At 41.2% G+C, this 25,337-nt stretch overlaps 1 protein-coding gene across 8 annotated transcripts in view; it reads left to right on the plus strand.

Annotated features, from left to right (window-relative positions):
• LOC149124544 (uncharacterized) overlaps positions 1-25,337 on the plus strand; it is a 657,427-nt gene that overhangs the window by 31,235 nt on the left and 600,855 nt on the right. Inside the window, exon 2 of one of the 8 annotated variants that reach the window (XR_016212828.1) lies at positions 2,684-3,140. The exons of 6 other annotated variants lie outside the window; for them this stretch is intronic. The gene's annotated coding sequence lies outside the window, so the exon portion shown is untranslated. Of the gene's footprint in view, positions 1-2,683; positions 3,141-25,337 lie in introns of those variants that run through there. One more of the 8 variants, XM_089303595.1, reaches the window with a different exon arrangement.

The following is a 25,337-nucleotide window of genomic DNA, read 5'->3' on the forward strand; positions in this document are numbered from 1 at the left end:
ACACTTGATGACTTCAACAGAAATTTATTCTTACAGTTCTAGAGGGCAGGATACACTCCCTTTGGGAATTCTAGGGAAGAATCTTTTCTTCCCTCTTCAGCTTCTGGTGGCCATTTGCAATTCTTGGCCTTTTTGGACTATGGCTGCATCACTTCAATCTCTCTTCATGCCACTTCACCTTGGTGAATGTCTTCTTCACTACATACCTGCTCACCACACAGGTCAGGATAAGCTCTTCCTCTGAGGATCTCTAATCAAATCTTTTGTCATATAAGGTAATTCATAGGTTCTGAGGATTAGAATGAGGACATAAATTTTATTTTTTGAGGAGGGAGCCTACTATCTACTCACTGCAATTGGTAATTAATCTCAATTTATTCTTTATCAAGATTGAGCATTTCCAGGGCCTGAGCTCTGTCATGGAAATTCTAGAATAAACTTGTATATGTAGGTACATAAAATCTTGCTTGAATTAAAAAAAATCATTTGTTTTAAATACAGAGAAAGAGAGATTGAGATTGAGAGAGATTGATTGATCTTCTGATGGTTCATTCCTCAAATGACTGCAATAGCTACAGCTGGACCAGGCTGAAGCCAGAAACTCCATCCAGGTCTCTGACATGGGTGGTAGGGAACCAAGTATACTTAAACCATCACCTGCTGCCTCCCAGGGTGTGCATTAGTAGAAAGTTGGAATTGGAAGTGGAGGTAGAACTTAATGTCAGGTTCTCAAGTATGGTATGTACACATTCCAAGTCTGGGCTTACCTTGCTGTGCCCCAATGCTTGTCCAACCTTGCTGGAATTTTGATAGTGACTATTACAGCTATATATCAATTTTTAGAGAACTTACCTTAATTACTATGTTGAGTTTTCCTATCCATTTATATTATGTCTCTCCAAATCCTTGGTTTACTAAGTTGTAATTTTGCAAATTTGCAGAACACAAATTTTGTACAGGTGTAGTCAGTTGTGTATCAAAGTATTTCATCTTTGGAAAGATAGTAAATGGTGTTGTGCTTTCACTTTTTGTTTCCACATTGCATTGGTCATAGACAGAAATGCAATTGATATTTTTTTAAAAAAGACTTATTTGGAAAGCACTACAGAGAGGCAGAGGCAGAGAGAGAGAGGGAGGTCTTGGATCCACTGGTTCACTCCCCAAGTGGCTGCAACAGCTGGAGCTGGGCCAATGATTGAATCCAGGATCCAGGAGCTACTTCTGTGTCTCCCACAGATATAGGGGCCTAAGGACTTGAGCCATCTTCTATTGTCTTCTCAGGCCATAGCAGAGAGCTGGATCAGAAGTGGAGCAGCCATGACTTGAACTGGCACCCATATGGGGGATGGGGGTGCAGGCACTGCAGGTGGTGGCTTTGCCTGCTGTGCCACAGTGATGGCCCCTTGTAGTTGATTTTGTGTGTTGATCTTGTATGCTACGAAGTTGCTGAAATATAATTAGTTTTAAGAGTTTTTAATTTTTTAACTTTTTGTAGCTACTATGGGATTTTTATACATCAACAGCCATTGTCTCATTCTTTAATTGCACACCTTCTATTTTTCTTGTTACAATGGCTAGACTTTCTAATACTATGTTGAGTAAGAATAAGAGTGACATCCTTGCTTGGCTCCCAGTCTTACTAGGAAAGGATTCAGTGTTTTATCAGTAAGAATGATTTTACCATTAAGTCTTTGTAAATTTTTTTTTTATTTTGTTAAAGTAATATGTCTCTATTTCTAACTTAAAGTTTCATCACGTATTGGTATTAGAGTTTTGACAAATGTTTTTCCTACATCAGTATATTCACATGATTTTTGCTAGATTGCTGATATCAGTTACATTGATTTTTTAAGTGTTGAACAACTTTGTGTATCATTTTATACATGGTTAGATGGAGGCATTTTTATACATGGTTAGATTGAGGATTTTTGTACCTATGTACAATTGATGTGTATTTTCCTTTCTGTCTTTGATTTTGGCATCTATATCATAGTTTGATATCCTATCTCATACTGGTTGAGTTTTGGAAGTTTGTTTTCCAAGAAATTGATCCATTTCTTCTAACTTAGTGAATTTGTGAGTATAATTTGTCCATGATGATATCCCCTATGTAATAGTTTACTGATTACAGGCTCTCCAATATCTTTATTCGTTTGATGATATTGGTCGTTAGTATCATTTCTCTTCATGTTTGTCAGTTTTGCCAGAAGTTTATCAATTTTGTTCATGTTTTAAGAAGTAGTTTTTATTTAGTTGCTTTTCCTTATTTTTAAATTCTGCTTCATGTATTTTGTTTACTACAACTCACTTGTTTCAATTAAATTTTTAAGAAGATTTATTTTGAAAGGCAGAGTGACACAAGGGGTCTTTGATTTGCTGTTTCACTGCCCAAATGCTTGCAACAGTCTGGGCTGGGACAGGCTGAAGTGAGAGGCTTGGAACACCATTAGGTCTCCCATGTGGACAGTAGGGACCCAAGCCCTTGGGTCATCATCCACTGCCTTCACACGTACACCAGCAGGAAGCTGTTTTAGTGTCTGAATGACAAAAACTCAAACTGACACTCTGATATGGAGTATGGCATCCTAAACAGTAGCTTAACTTAAGGCACTACAACGCCTACCCCAGTAGGAACTTACTCGTAATTTTAGATCCTTTTTAACTTTTTTTTTTTTTTTAACAGGCAGAGTGGACAGTGAGAGAGAGAGAGACCGACCCTCCAATGGCCGCCGCGGCCGGCGCACCGTGCTGATCCGAAGGCAGGAGCCAGGAGCTTCTCCTGGTCTCCCATGGGGTGCAGGGCCCAAGCACTTGGGCCATCCTCCACTGCACTCCCGGGCCATAGCAGAGAGCTGGCCTGGAAGGGGGGCAACCAGGACAGAATCTGGCGCCCCAACCGGGACTAGAACCCGGTGTGCCGGCGCCGCTAGGCGGAGGATTAGTTCATTGAGCCGTGGCGCCGGCAATCCTTTCTAACTTCTAATGCTAATATTTATTGGTATAAATCTGATTTTTAGCATTAGAAAATCATTTTATCTATAGAGACTTCCTCTTTCATCCATGGCTTATTTGTTTTTAATGTCCACATATTTTATAGTTTTTATTTTTAAAGTTTTTAATTTCATCTTGGTCAATAAATATAATACATAATTTCATTCTTTTGAAGGCATTGAGTTTGCTTTGTGACCCAGAGTATGTTCTAAGTTTGTTTCACAGGTGCTTAAAAGATGTATTCTGTTGTTGGGTGGAGGGTTCTATCTTCGTATATAGGTGTGTGCGTGTGTGTGTGTGTGTGTTTGTAATCTCAAATTTTGTTGATTTTGTAATTCAGATTTCTTCTAGCTCTGCTGACATTTTGTATAGTAACTATCAGTTTCTGCTAGGATGCTGTTCAAATATCCAACTATGATTGTGAATTTGCTTTATTTCATTTAGCTCTGATCAGCTTTTGTTTCATTTAATTTGAGGCTCCATGATGTGACTACACATTTAGGACAGTTAGCTTCCTGATGCACTCTTACTTGTGCTGTTATGCAGTGATATTCCAGGTAGAAGTCAGGTGGCAGGAACCCAAGTATTTAGGTCATCATTTGCTGCCTCCTACGTGTATAAGCAGGACATGGATCAGAAGCGTGGAGCAGCCAGGACTCGAGCCATGCATTCCTACATGGAATGTGGGAGTTCCAACTGGTGGCTTAAACAGCTACACCACAATACCCACCCCAGGTCATTTTTTGTTTGTTTGTTTGTTTGTTTTGGTTTTTAACCACTCTGTCAATTATTCTTTAGATTGACAGATTCACATTATGTAATATCGATATGTTCTTAAGTCTACCAAAGAGACATTGATTGAGTGACTGATTTGATTTCCATGTGCTTGTTCACTCTCTAAAAGGCTACAGCAGTGAAGGCTGGCCCAGGCTGGAAACAGGAGATTGGAAATCCATCAGGACCTCACATCTTGATGGCAGGGGCCCAAGAAATCAAGCCTTCCTCAGCTGCTTTCTTAGGCATATTAGCAGGGAGTTGGATCAGAAGTGAAACATCCAGGACTTGAATTGGTGCTCATATGGGATGCCAGTGTTGCAGGTGGTGGCTTAAGCCACTGTACCACCATGCCATTCTGAAGTCTACATTTTTAATAGTTTTTTGCCTCTTGTTCTTTGGACTTTTTTTTGTCTTCTTGTGGGTTATTTGGATATTGAAAGATGTCATCTTGATTTGTTCTTGTGTTGTAAGGGTAACTGAATAGTTTCCTTAGTGGTTGCTTTGGGTGTTATACTATACAAATATGTCTTAACACAGTCTATTGGTGGAATATATATTGTCTCTCAGCATATTCCAAGATGTTCATGTCCTAAACGTTGAAACTGCTGAACATATCCACTTGTGTGACAAAAGCACTTGGCATTTCTGATGAAGTTAAGGGCCTTGAGATGAGATGATTGAGCTGGGTGTCCCAATGTAAACATAATGTTACATGTCGGTGATCCCGTGCCTGGCTGGGAGACTGCCTGCCTAGCCCATGCAGAAGGCTAAGAGGACGTGGCACACCATGCCTCCCAGGAAGGACTCTATGACCTGACTGCTGACAGGTGGCAGGGCCTTGTAATTGTCCATCTGGTAAACAGCTCCTGAGAGTGGCCCAGACTGATAAGGACCACCTGGAAGGCTATGGCGGTTACGTGACCTTCAAGCTGATTGGAGAAGCATGGAGGGGCCAGTATTAGCTTTATCCTGTAGAATTAGTGTTGCCCTGAAATAGTCTGCCCTTTAAAATCGTGTGATTGATTGTTAATAAATGGACTTGTCCACCGAAACTTGTCTCTGGGGCTTCTTGTTGATGAATACCGTTGCCCCAGTACCCTGACAGTGTGGGCTTTGCAGGATGAGCCCACACTTACAGAGGGAGGAAGAGCATCATAGAAAGAGATGTGATGATAACAGCCCAAGTGGGAGAGTCAGAGCAAGGTTAGAAAGTATTATTTGCCTGCTTTAAAGATAGAGGAAAGGGGACAAGAGCCACGGCATATAATTGTATCCTTGAAATTTTGTCTATTTTGATAGGAGTCTCCAGGTCATAATCAAATATTTTAACAGTCTGTCATCCTATGTAGAATGCATATTCTAAGACCTCCTTTTCAAGATTGTTGTTAAAATAATTGCTTAATTTTCAGAGATGTTGCTGTTCTGTTATGTTTTGCTTGATTTATCCTTTTTCTTTGGTGGTGGTGGGGCTCTCACAGCTGGTGTGGGCTGAGAGGCTGGAAGGAGTTTCCCCAGGATGGACTGCCAGGTGTCTGAGCGGAGGAGTTGCAGGTCTGCAGAGTGTGGGAGGGGGTACCTTTATTGTGCTTGGGTTTCTCCTTCAGCCCACCTAGATATCTCTGCATCTGTTGGTTGTGCAGGAGGGGTCATCTTAGGCCCAGTGGGAAGAGAACAGATTCCCTCTTTGAGGCAGTTAGTGTTAGTAGTTCTCCTCATGAGTCAGGTTCACCCTATGTTGTCAGAGAATCCTGTGCTCAGATGGGGGAAGTAGAAGTCTTCCTAGCAAGGATTTGTTGGTAGGTTGGGGATCTGCAAACACTGGCTCTGGCAGATTTTCAAGTTCTGTTGAGAAGGGAAGAGGCAGGCAACACAGCTGTTTGTTCCTGAAGGGTTTCCAAACAAGTTGACCTTCTTGCCACATTTCGGAGTTCTCCATTGCCTTACTCTCAGGGTTTATAGTGCCGAACAAGAAGGAACAGGGATAAATGGGGCTGTGCTCTTGTCCAATTTAGAAGTAAGTCACTGTGCAATGTTTGAGAACAGATTTGTTCTAAAGCCTTCAAAGAGTAGGGTACTTTGAGGTTCTGGAAGAAGGTACCTAAGGAGCTTGAAGTAAGGAGAATGAAGTGAGATGAGCTTGGAGCAGTAGGAGGAGTTAGGGCTTGTGAAACACTTTAGGGTATGTTTAAAGAGTTTAGGTTTTATTCTGGGTGCAGTGGGAGACCATGTAAAGTTTTAAGCAATGGAATGACTTGATTCAGTTTTCATTTCAGTTTCTATGGAGAGGAAAGATGTTACAGTTTAAGAGCTGAAAGAGTGAGACCTACAACAATTACTGAGATGAGGCAATTACTTGAATAAATGTGGAACTGGAGGGAAGTAGACAGATTAGAGAGATTTTGGACTACTTTGGACTAATAGACTGGCTGGGAAATGTAAGGGCAAGTGAAATGTCACAAATGTCTCTGAAAGCTCTGGCTTAAAGAATTCTATGGGTGAGGAAAGAGATGAAGAGGGACAGGTGTTTGAGGTCTGTTGAGTTGATTTTGAGAGATTTTACACATCCAAGTATGACAGACATCAAGTTGATTTTTGTAAACATCCTATCGAGTTCAGAAAAGAATGGACTAAACAAATATAGGTGATATTGGATCATAGGTAACACAGAAACTGTAAGAACGGATGAGTTTTCCTTAGAGAAAATGTTGAGTAAGAAGACTGGAGTGCTTGGAGTCCCGAGGCAAACCCACATGAGTTATTAGAGGAAGAGGAGTGTGCCAAAGAAAACAAGCAGCAGCAGCCAGGGAAAGATAGGAAGAAAGCCAAGGAATGTTTCCTTCCCTATAAAAATGTCTTTCTAGTTCTCATCACATTAGTCACCCCTAAGGATGATAAACAAAGCAGAAAGTCACAGAAACACTCCTCCACGTAGTGTAATGAAGTTCTGTAATTATTCCATTACTTCATTGCCAGTCCGGATTAAAATTAACTGTGAGAGATTTCTGAATGCACACAAACATATACAAAGGGCTGGAAGACAAGCTTATACAATATTAACACTGGTATCTGATGGCAAAATTAAGAATGAGTTTTACTTTGTTTTATTGCCATAATGTTTTCTGTAATAAGCAGAGATGATAGAAATAGTGTAAATTTATTTTCCTGGGGAGAGAAAATTGTGTTCTCTTATTTAGAACAAGATACCTAAAGTATCTCCACTGATTTCTTTGAGTTAGAAATATACACTGTATTTTCATCTGTGTTATCTTCAGGGCATGACTGTACAGATCTTTACAAATGATGACAGTGGTACATAGAGTAAAGCATAGGAGAACTAAAATCAAGTGATTTGTTTGATTTCTATCTGAACTGCTTTGTATCTCAGTTACGTGGGGTATGTTGGGAAATGTGTCTAATCCTATGTCTTGAAGAGTGATCTAAATCAGATAAAATAGATAAATGGCACACTTCGGGCCCTTGGTAGATGATTGACCGTAAGGTGATTAACAGTTCAGACTCTTGAGATAGAGTTTGAAGTTGACTCATCACCTACTAAATGGGTCATCTTCAGCAAATTACTTAACCTCTCGGTGCTGTGTGTTCCTTGCATGAGAAGCGAAGGTCTTAGTAGCACTGACCACAATAGTTACTATTAAAAATGTATAAGATTGGAATCAAAGAAGAGTCTATTCATAAAGGAATTTTGCATATTTCTTACTAAGGGTCTTTCAGTTCAGTGATTAGATTTTAAACTTCCCAAGGGGCAAGAACACAGATCTTCTGTACATGATGATTCTTCTGCTCAAAATGTTTATAATTTAGGATCATCATTCTAAATAATCTCGTGACATAAGAGCTGAGCCGTGTCTCTCAACAGATAATTACTTTGTGAATGGATGCTCTCATTCTCTTTTGGGACCCTGGACTAAGGGCCGGGTGATAGTGTGCATTCCCTGTATACTGTAGGCAATGACTTGCAGGTTTGTCAGCATATTTCTGCTCCTAGTATTTATTTTCTTATCAAGAGACTTGTGTTCATTTCCAAACTGCTTAATTTCAGGAGTACTTGCTAAAGCAACAAATTTAAACATTGAATAAATTGGTTAAACTTTGAGCATAAAAACTAAGTTGTGCTTCTTGTGAAGATGTAGTTGAGTGCTTTGGAAAGACTTGATCATAATTTCTAAAAAAAATTGCTGTCAAATTAGGTGTTGGCAATACAATAGAAATATAATTGGGAATCTGTTTATATTCATATTGCCTGACAAAAAAGTCTTTAGTTTCTCTTTCCTCTAAGAAATACAAACTAGGAATCATAGACAGTGGATAATAGGATGTATGTGTGTGATCTGGAAGGTGCAGTCCCCATCAATAGTCTTGTGCTGAAAGAAGAGATCTTGGTCCCGCATCTAAAGATGGGGTGTGTGTGTGTGTGTGTGTGTGTATGTATGTATTTAAAGTTGGGATACTTAAGGTTTATATGCATCAGCTTTTAAATGATCTCTGTTTTCATCAACAATTATTCATTGTGAATGTGAAAGAGAAAGAGAGCTTCTAAAGTAATGGTGTTAAGCAGGAATTAAACAGTGTGGATTTTGGATCCCAGTTTAATCACTTGATAACATTATGATTTTGAGCCAGTTAGCTTATCCTTCTCAACCAGTTTTTGTCATACATGAAAGTTATTTTTAAAGGAATTTATATTGAGAGACTACACATGTAAAGTACGTTGCAGCATTCCTGCAAGGTAATGAGAGCTTCCTACATATAGTTATCCTATATTCTGACAACTACTAAATTTTTTTTTCTTGTCGATCAAGGCCTCTCCAAAGCCGTGGGCCCACATCTCCTTAAGACACCTTCACTTTACTCCTAGATGAGTACCAAAGTAGTTACCATGGCTTGATTGTGCCTTTTGTTTTCTTACTCTCACAACAAGCTAGTCACAAATGATTTTTGCTGTTGAAATTTAGAAATGTCTTTTTTTTTACCTCCATGAATATTCCTCTATTTCTTCCTCTTTCTTTGCTAGTTGTTCCAGTTTGGTTTAACAAGAGCTATTTTATTTTTACTGCTTAAAAAAAGGCTTAAATAAAGTTGATTCCTATGTAGTTAAGTAACAGTTACTTGTTTGCAGATTTTGGAGCTTTTTATAATCCATTTCAATTTCTTCCCAATAAATCCACTAGCCGATGCTTTAATTCTAGGAAATGAACCTGGTCTGCCTACCTGCCTCCAACAAACATTCATACCTTGCTGTTACATCCAAGTTGGGATTTAGGCTCCTTAGCTTCCCATAGCAGCCCATCACAATCCTGCTGAGAAAACTGTGGATTTAGCTCTGGCCTCCTCCCAAACTGACTCACCTTGCTGCTGTTCTCAAACACACCTGATCTTCTTGCACTTCCAAGTTCCCTTCTGTTTACTCTTGCTTGTTAACTGCTCCATCAGTTGGAGTACCCATTTGGGTAGGTCAACTTTTCCTGCCTATGAATTCTCCTTGCTCCTAAATGTTTGGCTTTAAAGGTATCTGGGGGTATCTTAGGGACTAAAGCTGTCTTTGTCATTATCTACATACACACACATACTCCTAATTATTTGCATCTTTGTGGGCAGAATGTAACTACCAGTGTTCTCCTAGGATGACTTAGTGTCTTTTCCCTAATTACTCCATGTAGGGCCTCAAGTGACAATAACAGCTGGTTATGCAATTAAAATCTTTGGGCCGTAAGTGAAGAGCTCAGTTAGGATAACTGGAAGGGCACAGTGAATAACTTAGTCATTGGGTTAATAAGATGGAAACTATTTGGCTGCTCAGTTATGCAATTCATTTGAACTTGAATGGAGAAATCAAATTAACTGCAGGCAGGTATTATAAGAGCTGACAGTTCCGACATCCTCAGTGTTCCATGAAACTGGAGATTGTCCTTGTAACATCGCAGGTGTTCTTCTCCCTCTCTTAGAGCAGTTCTACAGGAAAAATGCTCACTAAACTCGTGTAGCCCTTAGTAGCTAAAAGGATATCTTGGCTTTGGCTGTATCTGCTGCAGAATTTGCAAAAAGAATTGAGAACTTGAATGGCTGAGGCTAAAAAACATAATCACCTGGACCATTATGCACTGATCAGTGTTCTAAATTGCTGGGTATCTTGGCACCAGAGAGCAGAGATAGATAGATGTGGTGTTTCCATCTCATTTAGACCTGGATAATTTTTGATTCATGTTTGACAGAAAAATAGACGGTCTCTGTTACCCAACATTACTCTGATAAAGACTGATGTGGTGAATTTGCTTTCAAATGGCTCATTCACTAAGGACAAAATAAAGAACAAATTTAAGTTTGTTCAAAATATTTTACCTTTTGGGTGATTTAGGATGTGTTTTGAAAGGATTCAACATGTGACATATAGAATATATAAAAATTAATAGCATAACTTAATAGCAGCACTTTAATATTCAAAGCCCGTTGAAAACATGAACTGTTCTTGATCTATTTTGTGTATAGTTTAAGGCAACAACTAAGTGGAAGCAGAAAAACAGTTATAGGAAAAGTAAACCATTTGGCACATCCATTCAAACTGTTGAAACATTTTATATTGGTATAAAGGCACTGAAATGTGTATGTTTCAATGGCTTATTAAATCTTTTGTGCAAAACATGTCTGTTAGGTGTATGTTTGTCTTCCCCCTCTTCCCCCTCAATGTGATGCAATTTTTGGCAGAAATCACATTTGTCTTTTCTGTTATCCCAAGAACTAATCAGAATTCTGCTCATAGTGGGTGAATTAGACCCTTAAAAAAGGGATTAATTTTATAAACAATTGGAAAATACTATAAGCCATGCGTTATTCTTTGCATTCTCCAGTGAGTTAAAACTACTAGCTAACTTTAGCTTCACAACAACTGCATTAGCTTTTGTTGCTGTGTAACAACTGACCCCATAACTTGGTGTCTTGAAGCAAAAATAGACGTTGATTTTCTCCTACAATAATTCCTGAAGGGCAGGAATTTGGGAGTTCAGCTGGGTGGTACTGGTTTCAGGGTCTCTCTTAAGGTTATAGTTCAGGGGCTGGTGTCGTGGTACAGCTGATGAAGCTGCCGTTTGGGATGCCATCATCCCACACGGGAATGTTGAGGAAGTTGTATCAGAAGCAGAGCAGCTGGAGCTCCAACAAGCACACCCACGTGGGAGTGTCTTTTGCTTCAAGACACCAAGTTAAGGAGTTATTTGTTGCACAGCAACAAAGGCAAATGCACTTGTTAGGAAGATAACATTAGCTAGTATTTTTAACTTACTAGAAATATGTGTAGAATAATGCATGGCTTGTAGTATATTTCAACTTATTTTGAGAGGTAGAGTTACAAAGGGAGAGACAGAAAGGCTTCCATCCACTGATTCTTTTGCCAAATGGCGACAACAGCCAGAGCTGGGCTGATCAAAAGCCAGGACCCAGGAGCTTCTTCTGGGTCTTCCCTATGAGTGCAGGACTCCAAGCACATGGCGTATCTTCCACTGCTTTCCCAGGCCATTAGAGAGCTAGATCCGAAGAGTTGGCAGCTGGAACAGGAACCAGTGCCCATATGGGATGCTGGCATGGGAGGTGGAAGCTTAGCTTACCATGCTGCAGTGCTGGCCCTTGTAGTCATTTTCTAACTTCAGTGGTCAAAATATCAAGTTGTGTGTTTGATTTCGTGGAAACCCATTCAGTTACTGAGAGGGACAGTAGCTGGCAGCTGATGTATGTTGGTTTCCTATGACTGCTGTGGCAAATCACTACAGATCCCATGGGTTACTACAACCCAAACCCAGTGTCTGGACATTTGGTAGGTCTGAGGATCGCCACAGGTCTTACTTGAACAGAAATCTAGTTGTTGGTAAGTGAGATTGATGCAGAAGGCTCTAAAAAGAATCTGTTTTGTTGCCTTTTTCAGTTTTTTGAGTTTGCCTGAATTCCTTGTCTCCTCCATATTCAAAACCAGTGGTGCAGCAGCTTCCAATGTCTTGCTTTCTCTGACCTCTGTCACCGGATCTAGTTTCCAACTTTTGTGACCACATGGCCTCTGCTTTTTCTGCTCTTCCCACCTCAATCCTATGGGGCCCTTGTGATTACATTGGGCCCACCTGCCTGATAACGGCTAATCTCACCATCTCAGGCATCATAACTTAATCACACCTGCCAAGTTCATTTTAGCCTATAAGGTTACATTCTCAGGTGCTGGGGATTTGGCCATAGATGTATCTGGGCAGCTATTATTCAGCTTATTCAATTGTAATTGCTTAGTTTTTATATGAATCCGGGCTTTTGTTACGGTTGCTGAACTCTCTGAGGTAAGAAAGGGGAAATGAGTCCATCTGCCTCTCTCTCCTGGGGGGTGATGTTATGGTCATTCTTTTTTTTTTTTTTTCTTCCTTTGGCCTTTTCCTGAGAGTGATCCAAGCCGCTTGGATCACTTGCAATGGACTGTGGGAGATGATCCCATCACAGAACCATAGTAGACGAAGTGCCAAAGCCTGCATTCTTGCGTGTGCTCATTCTCTTTCTACTGGAGGCGAATCGCCTAGTATTTTAAAACATCTGAATAATGTAGGAACCAAAACTACCTGCCTCACCTACTTCATAAATGGCTGAGTTCATCATCAAAGAGTATCCTTTATCGGATGTAAAAAGCCAAACAGATATAAGAGCTCATTAATGTCCTTGCATACTCTTTGAGAGGTTTACCCCAATGTGGATCACCTGGAAGCAGAGCAGACACACAGGGGCCAGTGAAATCTTTTTTAAAGAACTGTCCTCAGTGTGACCACTCAGCATCTTCTGTCGTCCTGGCTGCATGCCCTCATTACTGCCAGTGAGTTTCTTAGCCCCCCACAGATGGAACCAATAGAGCCACAACCATTGGACTCCTCAATTTCGACATCCTGGAGGACTTTGATAATAGGCAGGACTTTGAGGGGAGTGATTTTTATGCCATGCCTTTGGGAATAACATCACTTCCTCCCTCTGTGGTGTGAGATCAAAGGCTGAAGAGATCTTTTCAACCAAATTCATTTATATCCCAAACTATCTTCCATGCTGTAATAAAAATGAGGACTTTAATTTGTAGCATATTAATCAAGTGACAGTGTTATTAAGTAGCTTTTATGTCATTTGGGAGGTAGTTGGGAGTTGCCTGTGCCTCAGAACTTGTTTTTTTTCACTTACCCAGTAGATGTGTTGAAAATAGGGTTTTGGGAGCCCAGGGAGATAAACTGGAGAGCTGGGCAGTCATGGACACAGAGAGGGGAAGCCTCAGTTGTGATTACATAGCATTTGTGTCATTCCTTCTTTTGTAAAAATGTCTCTGGTGTGCTTTGTGTTTGACTGTGTCAGGGCTCTGGCAACCCCAAGGCCTTCATTTAGTAATGCTTTCAGAGCCAACAGATAATAATAGATAGTCTGGGTACACCCCTTTTACTTCACTTCCCTAAGCCATTGTTTATGTGGGGAAGGGCCCCCCCCCCCAACCCTGCCATCAGAGATAATGAGCTGATAAGGAGTTAGAGAATGGCCACACAGGATCCCAGAGAGCTTCTCTGGCCAAACACCCAAGAGGGCTTTTAGCAGGTAAGCCCCTCCATGGCCACTTAGAGCTTTAAAAGCTTTTCACCCTCTTTCAACTAGGGTTTAATTTTCTTAAGATCATTATTGATTTGTCTCAACCACCAGCCTGTTTTCTATAGCTGACAATGTTTTCTACCCATGGATCCATCAAGCGAACAGGCACTGCATGCTTTGGAGTGTGGGGCCCCTCCCCAGCCCTGTGCCTGTCTTCCTGCTGGTGGGGGCACAGACACCATGGTTACATCAATCACCCAACAGGAGGTGGCTACAGATGACTGCAGCCTCTACCCGATCAGTATGGTGTAACAAAAGGCAGAGAACACTGACTTTGCAGGGAACAACCTGGGTTTTGTGCTCCAGCCTCCTTGAAGTATTGCATAGAACTAAATTTCTTTCAAAGCTGGGAATGAGTACCTGCCCCAAATGGGGGTCATGGAGCCACCTTGTCCCTCTGTTCATTTGTCCCTCTGTATAAAAGAATGAAAAACTGGATTTTCATTATTTTGAGCAGTCATTTAAAGAAGGGAGGGGGGAAACAAAACCCAACTGATCTTTTAAAACCTGTGTTTCATATTGGATATCGGCTCTCAATTATTTAGGAAGCAAATCTTGATGACAATTACTCCTGTCGTGTTTGCTGTGTGACTCTGAGACATTTTAGTGCTCACAAACAGGTCTCTTTAATGCAGAAAAGAGCCAAGAAGAGATTTTACCTGAACTAGGCAAATTGTCTGTTTCGAGGCAGTTGATGTGTGTACAGACATAAAATGTTCTTTTAATTATTTGCAAAGAAATCATGAGAGGTAAACCAGGTATATTTATGAATTACTCATGTAATTAATTGGCATATATTATTTGTAGCAATTAAGATGAACCTGCTAAATAACTTACCTCTAATTGTGGCATTCAAAAGACTCTCACCCTTGACATGAAAACTTCAGTTCCTGGGAATAAAAACTCCACTTAGCTAAAAGTGTAAATCTTTTAATGGTAGAAGTGTTTGTCTTCTTGAAACATGATGGGTCACTTAAGGAATAGTCTCAATGGATATGGAGGATAAACTCAAGCAAAATGTAGTGTGAAGGAGAGACACATGCTATACAAATACGGTGAAAGGGGATTTTAAGTAAAATCGGGAGAATTGGCTTGGAAGTACCCATGTGGGAGTCTACCTACCTTGCTTTTTTTGCATTTCAATTCCTTTTTACTCATTTATCTCCTTTGATTTCCTAAAGCCAGTTTGAAGGTTGAGAATCAAAGTATCTAAGTCATTTGTCTGAGATGAAAGTGGGAAATAGTATGTGTGTGAGTGTGTGTAAATGCACTTGGCTGTGTAAGTAGAGTTGGGGCAGGGGCCAGATACGACCTGCAGAGGAGCAGCCGCTAACCTAGACCCTGAGGTGTCTGAGTCCCAGAGTAACTCCTTGAAGAACTGAAGCTCAAGGTAAGAAACATGAGAAGTATCAGCCAAGGTTTGGGGTAAGAGCACAGCATATTTCATGCATTTTATTTAGAATTCTACATTTCTTGTCAAGAACTTGAGTAGTTACCTAGATCTTTGAAACTATATTTGAAGGTGACGTGGGTGTTTAGTAAATGCTCCATTCATCTGGGATGGAGATGTGAATAAGCAATTATCAAAGAGATCGTTTACAAGAAAACAAAGACTCAGTTGGACACAGAGCGCCACTGTCTCCAAGTCTGGGCGCCCTCAGGAAGAGTATTTTTTCAAGGTAAATAATTTCCTGAAAATATTTGGGAGGGTAGTGTCTTCCTGCAGTTTTTACCTTGAGGATTAAGTTATGAGATGAACACAATTAACTTGTGTTTTTCCTCAATTTAGTATTTACTGTGCTCTACCGTACCAGCATATACTACTTTCACTAATTCCAGTAAAACTTCCCCACTTCCCTCAAGGAGTGAATGGATTCAATGAATGTAGAGATCCTCTCAAGTTGCTTGGTGTGTGGGAAGCTTAGAAATATTCCTTTGTTTTGTCAGTTTTTAGAATCTGGTGGATGTCTTTTTTTTAACTGTAGAGCTGTGAATTACCCTTAATGTATGAAAATGAAATTTTCTTTTCATCTGCTTCATAATCACTGAATGCCTATTGTGAAATACTAGTACCTATGCAAGATGAAAGATTTTTATTTGCAATTCAAAATGTGTCCACTGTGGATTTGGCACAACTGAGTGATTAAGAGGACACGAGAGTTACTTGAAATGGTCTCTGTCCTTCAGGTAACATGAAGTTTGTTGAGTGGTGGGCTCTCAGGAATTTTGTTGATTAAAAAAAACTCATGATCTCTTCCTTTGATCTTTGCTGTTGGCGCTCTTTCAGTTGTCCTGTCCCATTCTCTGGACTTACTGCCCTGTTGGGCTGGAAGTGGCTCCTGGTGAGGGGGCTGACCTGCTTTCCAGACTAGGAGAGCACTCAAGCACTCAGTAATCAAGAAAGCAACCAGAAGCAAATCCTGACTCTTGTGTGATGCTTGATGCGTTGCGTTATGAACACTGCATTAATGTGTGTCTTTCCGGTTTGCATATAAGCTGTAGTAAAGTTTGCTTGGATTGCTTCCATAACTACAGTTTCTGGCATCATTTTGCTGTCATCAAGGGCACGGCTAATAAAGGGGCTTTTAAAAACTTTATGGGAAAAATGATATCAAAAGAGTTAATTTGGGTGAAAAATTAGAAATCCATACTTTTTTGTACTATGCATTTTAAATGAGCTTTTTGAAGACCCCTGATACTTGCTGCATGGAGGGAGAGAATAAATGAACTCTGCCCATCTCATAAAATACACTTGGTTTTCAGGCAACTGCAGAATATGTAAGAAATGGAAGACATTTTTCCTAGCTTGTGGCACCCATGCTTACTGCCCCGAGGCTACCAAGTCCCTATGATGATTGATTGCGCCTTGGTGCATTCTGATAATTCATTTTTTTAGGAGCAAGTTACACAATTTATGGGTTGCAGTGTGGCTGAATTCAATTGAAATTCTATATCCTCTTAAGTATTGGAAATACTGGGTTAAATCATGTTAAAGTTATTGTTTTAACTGTAGGATTTCTCAGGGGCATTACCCCTTAATGTGCGTGGTGAATCTCTAAGGGAATGTGGTGTGCAGCCACTTCCCAAATTTACTTGGCTGTGCCCGACCCCCTCCTTTTTGTCTTGGAGCGTGTTTTACACACTTGGTCTGCCAGACAACCTTTGAGAAGTACTGTGTTCGGCTGTGCTAAGAAGAAATGCAGTTCTTCTGACAGTAAAGAGGGATAATTGAGCTCAATTCTGTTTTCTGCTAAGTCTTTGCTAAGGAGAACTCGATGGCTATTGTCCTCAAAGAATGAAAATCTGATCAAATGCTTAGCAGTGGAAAATGATAGGAAATGAGCTCCCAAGTGTTGAGAAAAGGCAGACAGCCTCCCAGCAGCATCCTCCCCACACAGCCGACCTCAGGGCCACCCTCAAGCTGCCAACCCAATGCCTGGGGAGATTCCCACGGAGCAGATGGTGCTGCCTGGAGACAGTTGTCCACACTTGGCATCTGGGCTTGTGAGTGCCGTCCAGCTGAGGAGTGTTCAGGCAGAATACGAAGTGATAGGCTTCCCACTGAAACCCATTAGCACTCGGCACAGCCATTCCTTAAACAGGAATTTGCATTCTCTGAAACCGTATCAGACACACCTGCCCATGAAAATGTGCAAGGCAAAATGTGACCTCTCACAGAACCCATTTAGAAGGGACAGAAACATATTAATAAAGATGAGGTCAGCCACTTAGTGCAGGTTGTTAGAGGACGTAGCCCCAGAGAACAGGGGAGCAGGGTTTCCTCCGTATTGCTTTTCCGCATTCATTCCTTCCTTAATGACACTGATTGTCTCTTGGGCCAGTGTTCAGTTACGCTCCTCTCAGCCCTCTTCTTCTTGACTGGGCTTTGGGGTTGGGCTTCTGGGTCCATCCTTGCCAAACCCGGTTTTCGCAAGAATCCTACTAAATCAGTTTAGAGAAAAATCTCACATTCTTGGTATCTGATCACTTTGCTCTCTGCAGAAATCCTGTTAAATTTGTGAGTTAGAAATCTCCATCCCCCAATGGCCCTGCTTAGTACCTGCCCACATACTGACCCCTATGCTTTGCTCCTTGGCTCCTTTACCTGGTTGTATGTATAGTCTAACCATTTTAATAAATGTCAGAATAATTTTTCATTGACATTATGTATACATTTTCTTCTGTGACGCTTTATGCATAGTCTTTTGTGCTTAGTTGAAATTACAAAGGTAAAAAAAAGTTGTCTTCTAAGGAATCCTGAACAGAGATGTTGGTTTTCTCTATGGCTGAAGGATTTGAAAGGCAGAGTGGCTGAGGGGAGGGGAAATTGATTTTCCATCTGCTAGTTCACTCTTCAAATAGCTGCCTTAGCCAGGTCTGAGACAGGCTGAAGCCAGGAGCCGGGAAGTCCATCCTGGTCTCCCATGTGGGTGGCAGGGGCCCAAGTTCTTGGTATCTTCTGCTGTCTCAGGTGCATTGGCAGGGAGCTGGATTGGGAGCAGAGCAGCTAGAACTCCAATCTGTGTTCCAGTAAGGGATCCTGGTGTCACAAGGGGCAGCTTAATTCACTGCAGCACAACATCAGCCTAGAACTGCATTCATTTATTTAAAATTTTGGAGAGGAAGAGAAGCGGAGGGAGAGAGAGAACAGTTTCTATCTGCTGGTTGACTCCACAGATACATGGAAGGGTGATGATGGGGCCAAAGCTGAGAGGTGGGAACTCCATACACCTACCACGTGGGTGATAGGAACCCAAATATGTAAGTCATTGCTGCTGTCTCCCAGGGGTTCAAATGATAAGGAAGCAGAGCTAGGAATTAAGCCAATGTTCTCTGTGGGAACCATGTCTTAACTCTTGGGCCAAATGCCTTCCCTGTGTATTTTTTTTTTTTTTTTGACAGGCAGAGTGGAAAGTGAGAGAGAGAGAGAGAAAGTGAAAGGTCTTCCTTTGCTGTTGGTTCACCCTCCAATGGCCAATGCGGCCGGTGCGCTGCAGCCGGCGCATCGCGCTGATCTGAAGTCAGGAGCCAGGTGCTTCTCCTGGTCTCCCATGCGGGTGCAGGGCCCAAGCACTTGGGCCATCCTCCACTGCCTTCCCGGGCCACAGCAGAGAGCTGGCCTGGAAGAGGGGCAACCAGGACAGAATCCGGCGCCCCGACCAGGACTAGAACCTGCTGTGCTGGCGCTGCAGGTGGAGGATTAGCCTATTGAGCCGCGGCGCCGGCCTTCCCTGTGTATTTTCATTGTAAGGCCCCAGCATAACAAATACAGATTAACATATTTCCATAATTATATCTAATGACTAAAAATTCAATGTTATAGGAAAATTCATCTTCTGCTTTTAAAAAATTCTCTCCTCTGCCTCTTTGAAACAGAAGTTTGACTTTTTGTGTCATTCTTTAAGCCAGACTTAAAGCTGTCACAGAGATTGAGCCGTGTCCAGCCTAGCATAGTTCCTAGAGGAAAATAACTATTTGAACTTCGAATTTTATTAATCCTCTTGTCCTACTTAATGTTGGATACTTCCAAGTATTTCAAGGCCTACACCTGTGTACACCACATGCCTTGTCATTTACTACATCAAATACTTCTTAGTCAGCTTGGGATTCTCCGGACTTAAGTTGTATTTTGAGCCTTGGGCCGCTTGTGTTATTTTGGCCACATCTGAAGTGTCTGACTTCACTTGAGCACAACCCAGTGGTCCCTGCTGTCATGGTTGCAGTATTTACCTCTGCCCTCCTTGTTCTGGGCTCTGCTTGTGCTAGAGGAGTCACACTGTGCAAGATTGCTGCCCCAGGCATCTGCAGTCTGCAGTATTGGGGAGTTTGTCTAACCACGTGGCCAATATTTGGCCTGTGGAAGACAGGAGAAAGCAAATGAATGGTTTTTCCTGTGAACACAGAGGGTCATGGGTTCAGAAGAAAACACAGGTAATTCATTGTCTCTGCTTTCCTGTCTCGTTGCACTTTCCCGTTTTTTAATGTCCTAGTCAAATGATGGTGTATAGGGTTTGGCCCTGGGCTCTGCTTTCTGAGGAACCCAGGGTAATGAATGTTCTCAAAATTGTTCGGCCCCACACCTATGTTTTCACTCTTTCTCATGATTCTGGGGCTGGGACTCTGCAAACTACATTTCCCAGATGCCTTTGCCAGTTTGCTTGCAAGTTTTGTCAATAGGAAGCCAGGAAGGGAAATTGGAAGTTGAAAGAGAAGCAGCAGGAGGAAGGGATTTATACAGTTTTTTCCCTGTGAACTCCATTGCTAAATTCCACCTTTGCTTGCTTTGACATTGCTCACATTGACCTCACATTGCTTGAGAAACGGCAGGGGTTGGGTGGTGGTCCCTTCTGAGCACAGACTTCAAGTGCTGCCGCTGAGTGTCTAGGGATCCTGTTCTGGTCACTGCATCCCTTCCTCTCGGTTTGCCGAGCCCTTGGGGAGGGAGCAGGGTGCGAATTGCCGCAGGTGTTTATCTCAGGGTTGTTTCCGGGGATTTGTGTCAGGATTGAAGGATTCAGTGCCATACTGTGGATTCTCACTATTCAAGGTATTCCATTCTGTAACAATGTATTCTGTAATGGTGCCTGGAACATGAAGTGAGCAAATACAGGAGCAGCTGCTGCTTGGGGAAATAAACACACACATATACACAAACATACACACACACACACACACACATTCACACCTGTGACATGGATTATACTCTTATGTCTTCAAATCAAGTCTTTCCAGTAGATTCTCTTCTCTTTATTTTACAAAAGAGAAAGTGACGTGCCTTGACCAAGCTGAGGCTGCTCCACTAACAGGTGCCCCAGTTGGATTCAAGCTCCATTGCACCTGCCCCAGAACCAGAGCTCCTGAACTACCCTGCACTGTTCGTTCCTAGCATCTCCATCCTGTGCTAACTTCAGTTTCTGTCTGAAAGTAGAAGGCAGGGCTGATGCTTCCATCTTGGTTAGGAACTGACTTTGTGTGCATCACGTTCTTGCTGCTCTGTGCATGTCCATGAATGACTCGAAAATCACCAGGAGTTAGGATGTTGGAGTTAAAAATAAATTATCAAATAGGAAGATTGCTGTGACATCCGTGAATAGTGATTGACTGGACTAAGTTTAGAACATCACTTGTACACAGCAAGTGTTTAACATTAACTGTTACCTGCTATTTCTAATTTAGAGTTGAGAAAATTTAGTTCACCTAATTATTTTTATTTTTATTTTTTTTAACTTTTATTTAATGAATATAAATTTCCAAAGTACAGCTTATGGATTACAATGGCTTCCCCCCCATACCGTCCCTCCCACCCACAACCCTCCCCTTTCCCACTCCCTCTCCCCTTCCATTCACATCAAGATTCATTTTCGATTATCTTAATATACAGAAGATCAGCTTAGTATACATTAAGTAAGGATTTCAACAGTTTGCTCCCACACAGAAACACAAAGTGAAAAATAATAGATGATTTTTTTTAAATGATGATGAAATCAGATCAGACCTATTGTCATGTTTAATCCCAGTGAGAGTCAAGTTGGGAGTTGATAATTTTTTTTTTTTTTTTACAGAGGATCAGTTTAGTATACATTAAGTAAAGATTTCAACAGTTTGCACCCCCATAGAAACACAAAGTGAAATATATTGTTTGAGTACTCGTTATAGCATTAAATCTCAATGCACAGCACATTAAGGACAGAGATCCTACATGAGGAGTAAGTGCACAGTGACTCCTGTTGTTGACTTTACCAATTGACACTCCTGTCTATGGCATCAGTAGTCTCCCTATGCTCCAGTCATGAGTTTCCAAGGCTATGGAAGCCCTCTGAGTTCTCCGATTCTTATCTTGTTTAGACAAGGTCATAGTCAAAGTGGAGGTTCTCTCCTCCCTTCAGAGAAAGGTACCTCCTTCTTTGATGACCTGTTCTTTCCACTGGGATCTCACTCACAGAGATGTTTTGCCAGAGTGTCTTGGCTTTCCATGCCTGAAATACTCTCATGGGCTTTTCAGCCAGATCCGAATGCCTTTAGGGCTGATTCTGAGGCCAGAGTGCTATTTAGGACATCTGCCATTCTATGAGTCTGCTGAGGATCTCACTTCCCATGTTGGATCACTCTCCCCTTTATTTATTCCATCGGTTAGTGTTAGCAGGTACTAGACTTGTTTATGTGCTCCCTTTGACTCTTAGTCCTTTCGTTATGATCAATTGTGAACTGAAATTGACCACTTGGAATAGTGAGATGGCATTGGTACATGCCACCTTGATGGGGTTGAATTGGAATCCCCTGGTATGTTTTTAACTCTACCATTTGGGGCAAGTCAGCTTGAGCATGTCCCAAATTATACATCTCTTCCCTCTCTTATTCCCACTCTTATGTTTAACAGGGATCACATTTCAGTTAATTTTTAACACTTAAGAATAACTGTGTATTAATTACAGAATTAAACCAGTCATATTAGTTCACCTAATTATATGTGGCAGAACCAAATTTCAATTCTTGACCTAGTTCGTTAAATCAAATCTTTTATATTGATCTTATGCTTTTGAATTTTCTATATATTGAAGAGAAACATGTTATATTTACTGCAAATATTTTGTCCATTACTGCTCTTTTAGAATTAGGTTGGCTGTTATTATAGAGGCGAGTTGTTCACAGAATGCATTAACTATTTAATCTTAGAGAGGCTACCTGAGAGGTCAGAATAAGGGTGGAAACAAACCAATAGCACAGTGGACCAGAGAGCTCACCAATGACAGGAGTGATAATGCTGTGATCTGCATTTTCAGTCTTGTCTTTTTAAGTCAGTTTCCTCATTTGCAAAATGAGTGATTTGAAAATGTCTCTAAGGCCTTTCTGCTACTAAAAGGCATTTGCTTATCAACGAATCAAGTAGGATTTCAGGTAAGTGTTTTGGGTGGGGGAAATCTTCCTTGTTTTTGTAAAGTCTGTTTTTGACATGGTAACTTACTGTGCCTGGGCTGCCATCTCAAGATACCATAGACCTGGTATGCAACAGCAATTTACTCACAGTTCTGGAGATTTGCAATTTAACACTGATACACCCATAGGGTCGGTTTCCAATGAGACCTATTTTTCCTGCATTGCAGACATATGCCTTTTGCTTTGTCTTTATGTAACATTTTTTTTTTTTTTTGACAGGCAGAGTGGACAGTGAGAGAGAGAGAGAGAGAGAGAGAGAGAGAGAGAGAAAGGTCTTCCTTTTGCCGTTGGTTCACCCTCCAATGGTCGCCGCGGCCGGCGCACGGCGCTGATCCAATGGCAGGAGCCAGGTACTTATCCTGGTCTCCCATGGGGTGCAGGGCCCAAGCACTTGGGCCATCCTCCACTGCACTCCCTGGCCACAGAAGAGAGCTGGCCTGGAAGAGGGGCAACCGGGACAGAATCTGGCACCCCGACAGGGACTAGAACCCACTGTGCTGGTGCTGCAGGTGGAGGATTAGCCTAGTGAGCCGCGGTGCCGGCCTATGTAACATTTTCTTTCTGTGCTTGGAGAGCGATGTCTTAGTCTGAAGACACGTATCTTATTGGATGAAAGTCTACCTTTATGACCTCATTTAACCTTACTTACCTCCTTAATGACCCCATCTCCAAACATTTACATGGAGGATTAGGACTTCATCCTCTGAATTTTGGGGGACACAATTCAGTTTGTACTCTGTCACTGTCTTCAGTGCCAAGCCAGCACAAGAGCATTGTTAGAATTCAGGTTTTGGTGGAGCTGTGGGTTGAAGATTGTGAAACCTGTAGACTTTTCCAATCTCTTCCCACCTGATTCTCCCTGGTTCCCGGCCCTCCCTTTCAGTGGACTGCTGTATTGCCACCTTCCAGCCATTGCACCTGCTCTATCCGTCTATGGGATACTTATCTTCCTGAACTCGGATCCTTCAGATTTTAGTTCCTCAGCTAGTCTAAAGCTTTCCTCTGAACCATCTCTGCAACGAAATTATTTTCGTTCCCTCTCTGTAGCACTGGCCACCTCCTGAAAACAGCTTTCCTGTGTATTTCTTAACTTGGTTGTCTATCCTTCCATCAGCAGAATATGAGCCTCATGGAAGCAGAGGCCTGCTCTGGTGTGGTTCCCCAGCTCTTACTGTAGTGTCTGTCATATACTCTCCAGATAATTTATTGAATAATGAAAGTAATTAAAAAATTTGAGGTTTTTCCAAACACAAATTAGAAAGCACTAACATTGCAACAAATACAGTAGATATTAAGGTGATCATTGACACCTAGACAAGACTTCTCATTGAAATGTAAGGTGGTTACAGGCTTAGGACATGAAATAAGGAAAACGTTGAGTCATCTCTTAGAAATTTCCCTTTACTTCCTAAAATGTCAAGGCCTTTACATCTCATTCATGCACTCCATGATTTAGTCTACTCTATTGTCTGAGACAATGAGGAGGAATTAACTTCCATAGTTAAGGTTTGAGAAGACGAAACTTTAGTAGAACACAAATGCTGTTATGCTGAAACTTCAGATGACTTGAACTACGTTTTAAACTGTACAATCCAAAAGATGAAATCTTCAGGTGCCTTTCACTATCAAGTTATTTTTTAACTTTTATTTAATAAATATAAATTTCCAAAATACAACTTTTGGATTATAGTGGCTTCCCCCCCCCATAACCTCCCCTCCCACCCTTAACCATCCCATCTCCCACTTCCTCTCCTATTCCATTCACATCAAGATCATTTTCAATTATCTTTATATATACAAGATCAATTTAGTATATACTAAGTAAAGATTTCAAGTTTGCAACCACACAGAAACACAAAGTATAAAGTACTGTTTGAGTACTAGTTATACCGTTAATTTACATAGTACAACACATTAAGGACAGAGATCCTACATGGGGAGTAAGTGCACAGTGACTCCTGTTGTTGATTTAGCAATTGACACTCTTACCTATGATGTCAGTAATCACCCAAGGCTCTTGTCATGAGCTGCCAAGGCTATGGAAGCCTATTGAGTTTGCCAACTCCAATCTTATTTAGACAAGGTCATAGTCAAAGTAGAAGTTCTTTTCTCCCTTTAGAGAAAGGTACCTTCCTCCTTCCTCTTTGATGGCCCATACTTTCCGCTGGAATCTCAGAGATCTTTCATTTAAGTCACTTTTTTTTTTTTCCAGAGTGTCTCGGCTTTCCATGCCTGAAATACTCTCATGGGCTTTTTAGCCAGATCCAAATGCCTTTAGGGCTGATTCTGAGGCCAGAGTGCTGTTTAGGACATCTGCTATTCTATGAGTCTGCTGTGTATCCCGCTTCCCATGTTGGATTGTTCTTAAAGAATTATCTTAAACTATGGAAATAATTAAATTGTTTATATACAAAACATAAAGACTTTGCCTTCTTTTAATGGCTGGTCCTTCCAGATAGGAAATATAATACAAGAAAGTGATAAAATACAGCACCTGAAAGAAGGAAAATATTTAAATGTGGACGATTTCTCAGTTGGCATTTTTCTTATTTGTACGAAACCACTCCACTGTTGATACTGTTTACTCTTTGGACTAAATAATTGAATCACTCTTTGGTTTTAAAATAAAGTTTGATTTATTTGTTTTGAAAGAGTAGAAGGAGAGATCCTCAGATATTTGCAATGAAGCCAGGAGCCAGGAACTCCATTTAGGTCTTGCATGTGGGTGCTAGGGCCCTAGGTACTTGGGTCATCTTCTGTTTTCCCTAGACTATTAGCAGGGGGGGGTGGATCAGAAGTAGAGCAGATTGGACATGAACCAGTGCTTATATGGGATGCCGGTGTTGCAGGAGGTTGCTTTATCTACCACACTACAACCCTATCCTGGGCCCCAGATGGCTCTTCTAATCCTTTCAATAGTTCAAAGGCTGACTTGGTTTCTATTTGCACATTGTTTGGGCATTTATAGCATGTTTTGAGGA

The sequence above is a fragment of the Oryctolagus cuniculus genome, chromosome 9 (genome assembly GCF_051225735.1).
Source record: "Oryctolagus cuniculus isolate XC-2025 breed Fujian yellow rabbit chromosome 9, ASM5122573v1, whole genome shotgun sequence".
NCBI classification, from domain to species: domain Eukaryota; kingdom Metazoa; phylum Chordata; class Mammalia; order Lagomorpha; family Leporidae; genus Oryctolagus; species Oryctolagus cuniculus.